The 11,023-nt window shown below is 41.1% G+C and overlaps 1 long non-coding RNA gene across 1 annotated transcript; it reads right to left on the bottom strand.

Moving 5' to 3' along the window:
- Positions 1 to 1,760: 1,760 nt before the first annotated feature.
- Positions 1,761 to 4,646, bottom strand: LOC122058405. Its single transcript, XR_006133759.1, has 2 exons — positions 3,946 to 4,646; positions 1,761 to 2,460 (listed from the first exon to the last, which is right to left on the bottom strand). It is a non-coding gene; the product is annotated as an uncharacterized LOC122058405 (long non-coding RNA).
- Between the last annotated feature and the right edge of the window lie 6,377 nt (positions 4,647 to 11,023).

The raw sequence follows: 11,023 nt of genomic DNA, 5'->3' as shown, positions 1-11,023 counted from the left end.
TGCAAGCCCAAAAAAATGACAATAACTCAATAAATGATACCAAATATAACCATTATTTAAAATGTGAACATGTCTTTACTTTTTAGTTTTTATTCTTTAATTTGGGGGGTAAAATAGGTATTCTACAATCATTAAAGGGTCGGTCCAAGTCGGTGCACAATAGGCCGGTCTCGGTCGGGCGTTATTCGGTCGGTCTCGGTCGGGCGCCCGACGGTTCAAGTAGCAAAACCGAGACCGACCATTTATAAACGGGCCGGGCTCAAGCCCGACACGTTTAATAAACGGTCCGGGCCAGGCCGGTCTATAAACGGTCGATCTCGATCGGTTTAGCCGGTTCGGGCCACGAATTGACACCCCTAGATAGGAGGCTAAAGTGCACAACGAAAACGTGACTCACGAGAAAAGTGCTGCAAGACCGTGGATGACAATATTTAGCCAATTCTCTACTTTTCCTGTCGGTACAAAAAGACTGAATAATGGGTTTTCCTGTCGGTACAAAAACCCTTGATGTTAAGGATATGAGTTCAAATCTCACACTCGAAACTATACCAAATACCCCAGATCTCTCTCTCTCTCTCTCTCTCTGAATGGGTCCAACCCCTATTGGATTGAACAATATCAGATCCTTCTCCTTCTCCTCTCTTCTCTCCCACAAATCAAAACAAAATCCCGTGCACTGGTCTGTGACCTCTTCTCTCCCAAAAACCAGGACAAAGGCGCTGGGGGAACAATAGAGATTCCATACAATATGGAATCCCTTGACTATGAAGCCGAGTTAGTTATTGTCATTGGGAAGAAATCTCATGATGTTCCTCAGGCTTCTGCAATGGATTATGTTCAAGTTATATCTTTCACGTTAGTCTCAAATCCACATTCTGTGAGACATCCATAAGAAAACAAGGTTCTAGCTTCGCTTCTTCTTCTCCTCTTGAACCTCGACTCCCTTAGGAAGGAATCCTACGCCTTTGTTCTGGTTTTTTGGAGAGAAGAGAAGGTCGCAAATGCGTGGAATTTTGATTTTATTTTTGTGAGAGAAGAGAGAAGGAGTATCTGATATTGTTCAATCGGGTATGGTATGGATCCATTCAGATGTGCGGTTTTTTTTTTATAGAAGGAGCCACAACCCTTAGATGTGCCTGGGACATGTGTCGATTGCCCAGGTAACTATTGGCAAGCTCTAGAAGATCAGTGCTATGGAGAGGAACCGGATCCATGATTATGTCATTGTCATACATGGTTTTTCGAATACACATGTGAAATGACACTATTGTCCTCAAAGAAGAAAAAATTATATTAAATTTGAAAGATAAAAATGTAAAATTACAAATTATTTGACACCTTGGGTTCTCAATAAGAAAATGTCTACTTTAAAACCTTCATTGATCTTGGGGGTTAAAGACAAGGGAATTATTCTCTGTTTGGAACATGACTCCTAAGCCTATACGAGACCCAATCAGTGCTCCCCTTTTGATAATAACAGTGAAATCATTTTATCGAGATGAGGAGAGAGAGACAAACACAAGAATGCAAACCTATAGAAAACCCAATCAGTGCTCTTTATTTATTTATTTATGTTATAGGTAAATATATGATGTATTAAAATAATAAAAGAGATTACACAGGAAGGAAACCCCTAAGAACCCTCTTCAGGAATGCCAAGAGAGGGAAAAGGATCCTTACAACACAACAGCAAGACCGACCGAAACAAGAATAAGAAAACCCGAGTACAAATGTGAAGAGGAGTTACATATCATAATAAATTACCAAAACGGAATCTCTTTTAATTAATAATTGGAGCTCATTCGGAAAATACAATGCTCCCCATTTTGGTAAGTTCAGTGAACAATGGGGCCGTATTCAAGCTTGACAAGGAGCCAATGATAAAAAAGAAATGGTGGCAACAGCACCACCAATTGATTGCTCGTACTTTTATGCTGCATTTTATTTTACAATGATCGGAATAGGAGATGAGTTTTAAATGGTTGGAGAAAGAAACCTGTCACTACAGTTGTGATCGAGAGACCAACTTTGAGCCATCTCCTCTCCCGTTCGTGAGAATGGCTTCCATACTGTATGCTGGTGTGCGATGTTGAGGATTTAGTGTATTTGCTTTTGTCTTGACTTAGTCGAGAACTAGTGGTGGTGCTGCTTTGCGCTCATCCTCCAAAAATATAGCCCGGCTTATGCTGTACTCATTCATAATCTAGTTGGTTTTGATCATCTGATTTTGTATGGACAGAAAAAAACCAACTCTTTCTTGAACCATCTTCTCAGTTGAAGTAGTAGCCCTCCAGAAATCATCTTTCACAGTTCGGTTTTCTGGGCCACCATAGCGCTCCTCCACCTCTGCATTAGAAATTGATATGGCAGTCCTGGTCTTACCGGCAGATGTGGCATCTGTCTTTGACTTCTTTGTCTTCAGCTCCTGTTGGGGGATTGGCAGAGAGCTGCCACCACAACCTGTAGGTAAACTAAAATATTAGGGAAATAGAATTGCAACTAGTAAGATTAACTGAATTAACTAAAACAACAAGTCATAACTCAAACAGAAGCACCCTTTGGATTTGATTTCATTTGAATTACAGAATCAATGTTGCAAGTTATAAGAACTTCAAAAAAATAAATTTCAATTTAAGTGTTTAAATTGTTTGGAGTGGGATTGATTTCCCAGCGTTGCAATCAATCGGAGATGTAGGGATTTCCCTCCGCTGCACTCAACAACGCAAATAGAGACAGAGAAGAGGAAGGGGTAGGTGGTTGGGGTATTGAGACTTAGATGAAGACTCCACGACACCACTAAACTCGACTAGGACAGGAGACGTAGAAGAAGAAAGGGGGTTGAGGGTTGGGGTTCCAACTCTTTTTAGCTCTCCGCTTTTGTTTTTCGAGAGAGAGAGAGAGAGAGAGAACCAATGTTGGGGCTAGAGTGTTTTACAGATCGGGGAGCATATAAAATTTAGGAGAAGGTTTATGTTGGGGATCGTAGCACTGGATTTAGATCTTCTACAACACTGGAGAGAGTCCCAGCGCACATCCAGTGCCTCAGAGTTCTTTGACGTGCCAAGTGCTGGGACTGTGCCTGGATGCTCCCAACTGTTAGATGTGGCTGGAAAGGAACATAATCCGTGTGACCCCTGTGATGTGTGGGGGGCAATGAGAGGTGCACAAGTGCATCTGGTAAGATGGGATTTGGGCATTTCATTGAGGGGAGAGGGGAGAGGGGAGAGGGGGGCCGCATCATTTCACTCTATTATGTCTGGACTTAAGCGTCCCATGTTCCCACCAAAAACATTTTGCCACAAAATATTTTGGGGAAGAGATTTTGTCCGAGAGCGCGGTTCCTGCATAGTGCAAGGGCCAATGAGAATACATGTGAAAGCATCAACAAATATGGGATTCACATTTTTCATAGCGAATGGGCCAGACATTTTTTAGGCCTGTGTCCGAGCTCAAGAGGCATGCTCTTGGACATGCTTCTTTTTCCAATAATTTCTTGAATAGCCGCCAATGATGTTGAATTGTCTACGCTAGTGTTGGGCTTGAGTGTAAGTTGGGAAAGAAAAATTATCATTATGAACACAAAAAAATAAAATAAAATAAAATAAAATGAAGATCAAGGTTTCAAAATCTATTGAAATAACCAAATCCAATTTCCTCCAAAGGGGAATCTTTTTTTTTAGTAAGATGCGATGAAATAGAGATGTCTGAAGGCTTGGATGTAAGTATTAATGGTTTGGTTTCATAGATTTTCAGTTCCATTTTGTTGCAATTAAAAAAGAACATGCATAGTATCTTCACTACTATGCTAGGTATGATTATTTTATTTTTCTTCGCTAGAATTAGAGATGAAAAAGATCCATTAAAAAAATATGAATATGTAATCATGCATGATATCAACGATCAATCAATTTGGCATACCATAGTTTAACATGGGACTACGCATACCTTGCAACAAAGGGAGTGGATGGAAATTGCATTAGCATCATGTATCCCTGGTGTTCACCATTTGATGTAGTGAATCTCATCTCTCGCCTTTGACCCAAAAATGATAATATCCAATGGCAAATAGGATGCCAATCCAATGCAGTACTTTGTTCAAAACTCTCCTTACAGTAGATGCCACCATTTCTTGAATTTCTTTTATGCATTTAGGGCACTAGACGGAATGTGCAAATTCTCCTTGAGGAGGATTTATTGTTTCCAATGGGTCTTCTTCAGTGCATAAAAAGAAAAAAAGTGATATAGTTTTTGGACTTAAAATTGATGACTTATATTGTACTACTCCCTTCACCAGTTTTGATTGAATCAAAACAAACTAAACTTAGTAAAAGAAATCAAATGTGAAAACTATAGGTGAATGGATATCTATGTGCAGAGCTAAAAAAAATATTTACCATATAGAATTTGGGTTGATATTGCGATCAAACATTCTGGAGTTAATCTGCATTTAGAGAAACATAGGACATAGCTCTTGATGAGAAAACTAAAATTATAGAGATGGAGAATGATGAATTTCTTTCTAACTCTTGCCTGAGAAGGATAACCCTTTTATAGTGAGGGATCTAAATCCTCTCTAGTTCGGTTGGGTGCCTAGCATGAATCTGACAGCTGGGACTACTCGAGCACGAACTCTAACATACGGCCACCCACCCACCCCAAGGGGCTCTTAACCATTGGATATGTTCTAGGAGGAGTGCTAGAATCCTTCCCATTTATGGATGCCAGCTTGCATGTAACAACTGGGGACACCCTGGCACGCACTCTAATACATGGGCGTGCATTCCAAGGGGCTCTTTACCATAAGAGATATATAGGATCTCATTCCTATATTGAGTGCTAGAATTCTACCCATTTATGGATGCCAATGAGGCATCTGATAGTTGGGGACCCCTTGGCACGCACACCAATATATGGGCTTGCACCCTAAGGGGCTCCCACCCATTGGCTGAGCGTTAGACAGGATCTCATTGCTATATTGAGTGCTAGAATCCTTCCCATTTATTGATGCCAGCGTGCATCCAACAGCTGGGACACCTAGCCATACGCCTGCATCCCAAGGGGCTCCCAACCATCAGATGTGCTCATGAGAGGATCTCATTTTGATACTAAGTGTTATAATCCTTCCCATTATGGGCCCCCAACATGCATTCGACAGCTGGGAGCACTCGGGCACGCATTCTAACACATGGATGCCCACCCTAATGGCTCCTAGTCGCTAGATGTACACTGGAGAGGTTCTCATTCCTATATTGAGTGCTAGAATTATTCCCATTTGTGGACACTAACATGCTCTCAATAGGTAGGGACATTGTGGCATACACTCCAACACATGGGTGTGTTGTAACCCGGCAGTCACTGAGAGGGGGGTGAATCAGTGAGTTCAATTCTGATACCTAAAAACCTGTCCGATGTCTGGCCAAGAAGAACCTGATATACCTGTCCCTGTTTGCACACAGTCGTATGCACACTCAGCCTCTCATAGGCACTTCCAAGTATGCACACCCATTCCACATTCCACGCACTTCAATATCAAATGCAAACAACAAGCACCCACAACACAGGGTTTTTACGAGATTCGGCAATTTGCCTACATCCCCGGAGTAGTGCCTGTAAAGGCTTCGTACCTACTCAATACACTACTTTTGACCGCACCCACAGTCGGGAGCACCCACACCCAATTTTCTCAAGCCGAAGCTGAGATGGCACTCGTAGTGCCGATACAATGTGTAGCACCCACTACACGGGAGCACCCACTCCCGGTGCTTAGCACCCACTAAGCACACAATAAATAATACAATTAAATTGGGCTTATAACAATGCCCTATAGTGAAGCACTCATACATGCAAATTTCCCCCAAATAGACTACAACTATCACTTAGGCATTTTATCAAACATCTTGCCTACAATGATTTATAATAATGGAAATTTGGCAAAATTGAGGTTACCTTGGCAAGGAGTAACCGTCGGAGATGCAATAATGTCAATCTCCACTTGATGCGGACCACAACCACGTTGTCTCGGTGCCGCCAATGCTTCAACCCCGGTTGGCACTTGGGTTTCTTGAAGCAACTCACAAGAACCAAATTCTAGGTTCTTCTTCTTTCTTTTCTCCTTGTCTTTACTTTCATGGAGCAACAATGGCATTCACATTCACATTCACACACACACAAAGAGAGGAAAAAAACTTCTTCTCTATTTCCCTCTTCTTCTCTTCTCTTCTCTTCTCTTTTCTTTTCTTTTCTCTTGGCAACAACCAATATGACTTGCTACCTTGGTTTCCAGCAGCTTCCTAAGCCTCTAATGGTGGCTATGAATGAAGTGCAAGAGGATGGAAGTCTTTCATTCAAACCTTTAGCCTTCCACGAGCTTCAACTCGTTTTTCCGATCACCTCAGCAAGCCCTCTGCCTGATTTCTTCCCTCTGATGTGTAGAGCTCGGAGAGATGAAGAATCCCCAACTTGAATCACTCAAATCCGACTTAAAATGAGGGAGATATGACCTTTTTAAGTTGGAGCAATGAGATAGCCTGAAATGGAATCTTCGTACGAGTGGCGTAGGCTACACCGGCGGCGCGCGCAACAGGGGCGAAATCTGACCATAGATCTCATATAAGAGATCTTATAATCCAAACCGTCCGATTAAACCAACGGACAACAGATCCAAACCGTTAGATTTGAATCTCGATGACGTCATCATGACGTAAGCGCTGACATCGTCAGAAGTGTTGTCGATCTATGATTGGTTGCTTTTCCGGATTTTAAGGGAGCTTGTCTTCCACTCACAAAAGTGAAAATGCATATTGACCGTTGGATCCGAATCTTCCATGATGGCTTTAATCAGATTTCATGAGATCATTAAGATCGGAATCCTTTTTATACCTTCTGTACACGTGCGAAACACAATAACATACCTTGATATAGTGTAGCGCCAGTGCATCAAGAATTATGCATCTAACCAATAAAATCCCACGCGCAAGCATCTATCTCGTCCATATCACACCAAAATCTCAGCAGCCTTTGGATGGGCATCAAGCATACGTGGTCAAATCTTGGCCGTCCATTTCACTTCCCTTGACTCCTCTTTATTACAATCAAGCCCCTGCCTTCAAATGTTTCAGTGCTTAAAGACTCCTTGCAACTCAGACCTTCAAAATCTTTAAATTACACAAAAGCCCTTCGAATTTCAAAAATAAATTCCGAAAAACCCACCCAACACCGAGAGCAACTGATGGATTTTCGGTTTGGATTTTCGAACTGACTTTATGGAAACGGTTATAACTTTTTCATACGATATCCGATCGATATGAAACGAAGTGCGTTGGAATCATAACTGGATGCTCTACGACTTTTCAGAAGACTCAATCATCTGAATCATCCATGTAAAAAGACCAAAATGCCCCTACACATTTCCAATGACGTATCTTTCTCATACGCAATCGGAATGCGATGAAATCAGAACCGCTGGAAAGATTGTATTTTTTTCGTATTGTTACATGTAGAACACTTCCTTTAAAAAAATCATCTTCAATGCCGAAACTGCCCTCGACTGCCATAAATGCCGTAACTTCTTCATACGGTATCGGAATGTGACGAAATCAAATGCACTGGACTAGGAAAATTACAATCTATCTTTTTCATGAAGAACCGATCTTCCAAAAATGTCATTTTCATTTCCGAAAATGCCCTCGATCGTAAATAGGCCAATTTTGCCAGTTTTGACCCAGAAACCCGCACCACCTATTAATGATGTATTAAACCACTCCATGCATACCAAGATGCTCTGTTATCTCATCGGTGACACTGGATACTGCCATGTCATCATTTTCATCCACGTCACCCAAACTGGCCACGTCATCACCGCCACGTGGCCGAGTTGCCAACAAGGACAACCATAAAACAACAGGGTGTGCATTCCAAGGGGCTCTTAGCCAACAGATTTGCGGGATCTTATTCCTATATTGAGTACTAGAATTCTACTCATTGCCAGTGTGCATCCGACAGTTGCGGACACCTTGGTATGCACAACAACATATGGGCGTGCACCCCAAGGGGCTCACACCCATTGGATGTGCGTTGGAGAGGATCTCAATCCTATATTGAGTGACAAAATCCTACTCATTTATGGATGTGAGTATGCATATGACAGCTGGAACACCAGGCCACACACTCCAACACATGGACATGCATCTTAGGGGACCCCCAACCATTAGATGTGCTATTGAGAGGATCTCATTCTTATATTGAGTGTTATAATCCTTCCCATTTATGGGCACTAAACATGCATTCGATAGCTATGAGCACTCTAGCATGCATTCCAACACACGAACGCCTACCCAAGGGGCTCCCAGTTGTTGGATGTGTGCTATAGAGGTTTTTATTCCTATATTGAATGCTAGAATCCTTCCCATTTATGGGCGGCAGCTTATATCCTATAATTGGAAGGCACCTAGGCATAAACTTCAACACATGGACGCACATCCCAAGGGGCTCCAAGCTGTCGGATGTACATTAGAGAGGATCTTATCCATATATTTGAGTACTAGAATCCTTCCCATTTATATCATAATATCTGCCATTATGGCATATGTTTTGTCCTAATAAATACATACCCATCCTTTCAATTTTCTTCTAAAAGCGCCTGAGTTCTTTTTTTTTTCTTAATAAACACCCAATGGTCCTTATAAGTTATGATAGAATCAAAATAATTGATATGACATTTATATTTTTTTGCATAAAGACATACCCATTTTGTCACTTTTCTCCTAAGAGACATCCAATATTTTTTTTAGGAACACTTAATGTTCCTTATTAGTTCCAATAGAATCCTCGACTTTTATGAAAAAACATCAACCATTATAGTTCAATGGTCTAGCAATGTAAGTGCACTTGAGAGGAACTTGTTCTAAAAACAAGGACTAGAAATCTGATTTTAGGCGTATGAACCAAATCATTGAGATTTAGATTTTAAAAGAAAAGTATAAAAAAAAGATATATTAATGTATTGTTTATATAATATATTAATGTATTGTTTATATATCTTTAGCACCATGTTTTTTTTTTTGTTTGACAAAGGACTATGTTCAGAGCCTAGGTCCTGGGCATTGTATTTGGATTAAAAAGGCATTAATCTATGCTCTCACATGCTTACATTCATGACTAATGACATGATGTTGTATCTTGGATTCAGCTCGTTTGTAGCACACCTTTGTGCCATGCGATATGTAGCATGAACTAGATGATCAACACATGGTAATTTTGAAATCAACAATGACGGTATCCGAGGGAGGAGGGAGACATATGTACATGCATTGCAGCGGACATGTTTAAAGAAATAAACCACAAAAGATGAGGAATCGCAGAGAGGAAACCAAACGGATTTCCCTACGATTCTTCTCTCTGCAATCTGCCCTGGCGATATCTCAAGTAGGTATTCTTTTGGTCCCTCTCTTTCCTCGGTTCAAACCCAATGCTGACTGCTCTGTTATTTCCCTTCAAATCAAAAGAAAACCCCTTTCATTGTTTGCATATTTCAAACTACAGAGAGCAAACGAGAGAGACAGAAAGAGTGAGAGGAAACGAACTTCAGCAAGGAATTTCCAGTGGCCCTTGTATTTTACCACTTGGAATCATTCCCACTCGATGTCATCTCAGGAAGATTTCCTGATGTTATTTACCATAAATGGAAGCTCACGCATGGAATTTTTGGGCCCAATTTGCATCCCCACGTGTAGGGTCGAAGGATTGCAACTAAAATCTTAAGAATTTAATGGAAAATAAACTGAAATCCCAATTTGCATCCCTAGGTGCTGGCTCCAACGATTCCAGCCCTGCCATAGGAGTGCTCCTGCCATAGCTGTTGCAATCTCTCTGAATTCGCACTTTTAGACTTAAAGCTACCACCAACAACCCCCACCTCCGGCTTCATCTTCTCTGAGAACATCAATAATGCCCTCAATCAGAGTAAAATGGAGGAGTTGGACAACACTATTAATAATAGTTAAAGAGGGAGGGCAGAGCTTGGAGGATGACAGGTTGGGGGAACAAGCCGTAGGGGGTGGAGAGAGAGCGTTTCAGTCGGAGAGAGAGAGAGAGAGAGAGAGAGAGAGAGAGAGAGAGAGAGAGAGAGAGAGAGAGAGAGAGAGAGAGAGATATGCCCCCATTGTCACCTCCGTCCTACTTTTGTTTTCGGTCTCTTTCCACCTCTCCCCTACCCATTTGCTTCTGCAACTCTTTTCTCCCCACCCTCCCCCAGTCTCCTTCGCCCGTACTCCCTATTTACGCTGTAAATGAAAAGATGATAAGAATTGCCTTAACCAAGAATTTGCAGATTTGAGGCTTTTGCCTCCATGAGCTTGGACCAGATGTTTCACACAAGTTTTATTACTCAATTCACAAACCCAAATCTCAGTGATAGTTACACCTTCTTACTAGGATCTATGTGCATTTGCGCCATTGAAGATCTTCAGAATTTGAATCCAAAAATAGAATTTGGATCTCCAACCAGCAAGACGGAAATGAGTGAGAACTCTTTAAGAACATTAAACCCTTGAAAAGAGATCGTAATGTTCGCCTCTTAAATAACGCTTTCGAATCTCAATTCAATAATTTCCTTCTAAAATCTCTCATTGAGAATCGAAGGTTTGAACATTATTACTCGATCTTTGTAATTGCCTTGTTTTTTGTCTTCTTTACTGGAATTAAGATTTTTAAGACCTAAAAGTATTCTAGATTTTCAATCTGATTTTGCGATCCCTACTTTCCTTTTGCGTGGGTGTAGGAGGTTCATCCGGTAAGGATTGAAAGCCTCAGAAAATCTCAGAGGTGATTGCAGCAGCAAGAACTCACTGTTGATCACACAACCGAGAGAAAAAAACTTAGAAGGAAAAAATAAAAAAATGGAAAATCCAAGAAATGTTTGATAGAGCTTTTGTTTACGTTGAAGCTTAAGAAGACGTAACTCTTTATTGGGCTCTTTGGCTAAGTATTTATACAATATACATTTTGGCTTACACAACAATTTGCA

The sequence above is a fragment of the Macadamia integrifolia genome, chromosome 12 (assembly GCF_013358625.1).
Source record: "Macadamia integrifolia cultivar HAES 741 chromosome 12, SCU_Mint_v3, whole genome shotgun sequence".
NCBI classification, from domain to species: domain Eukaryota; kingdom Viridiplantae; phylum Streptophyta; class Magnoliopsida; order Proteales; family Proteaceae; genus Macadamia; species Macadamia integrifolia.
Note: the sequence above shows the minus strand (reverse complement) of the source record. Positions and strands in the feature narration are given on the sequence as shown.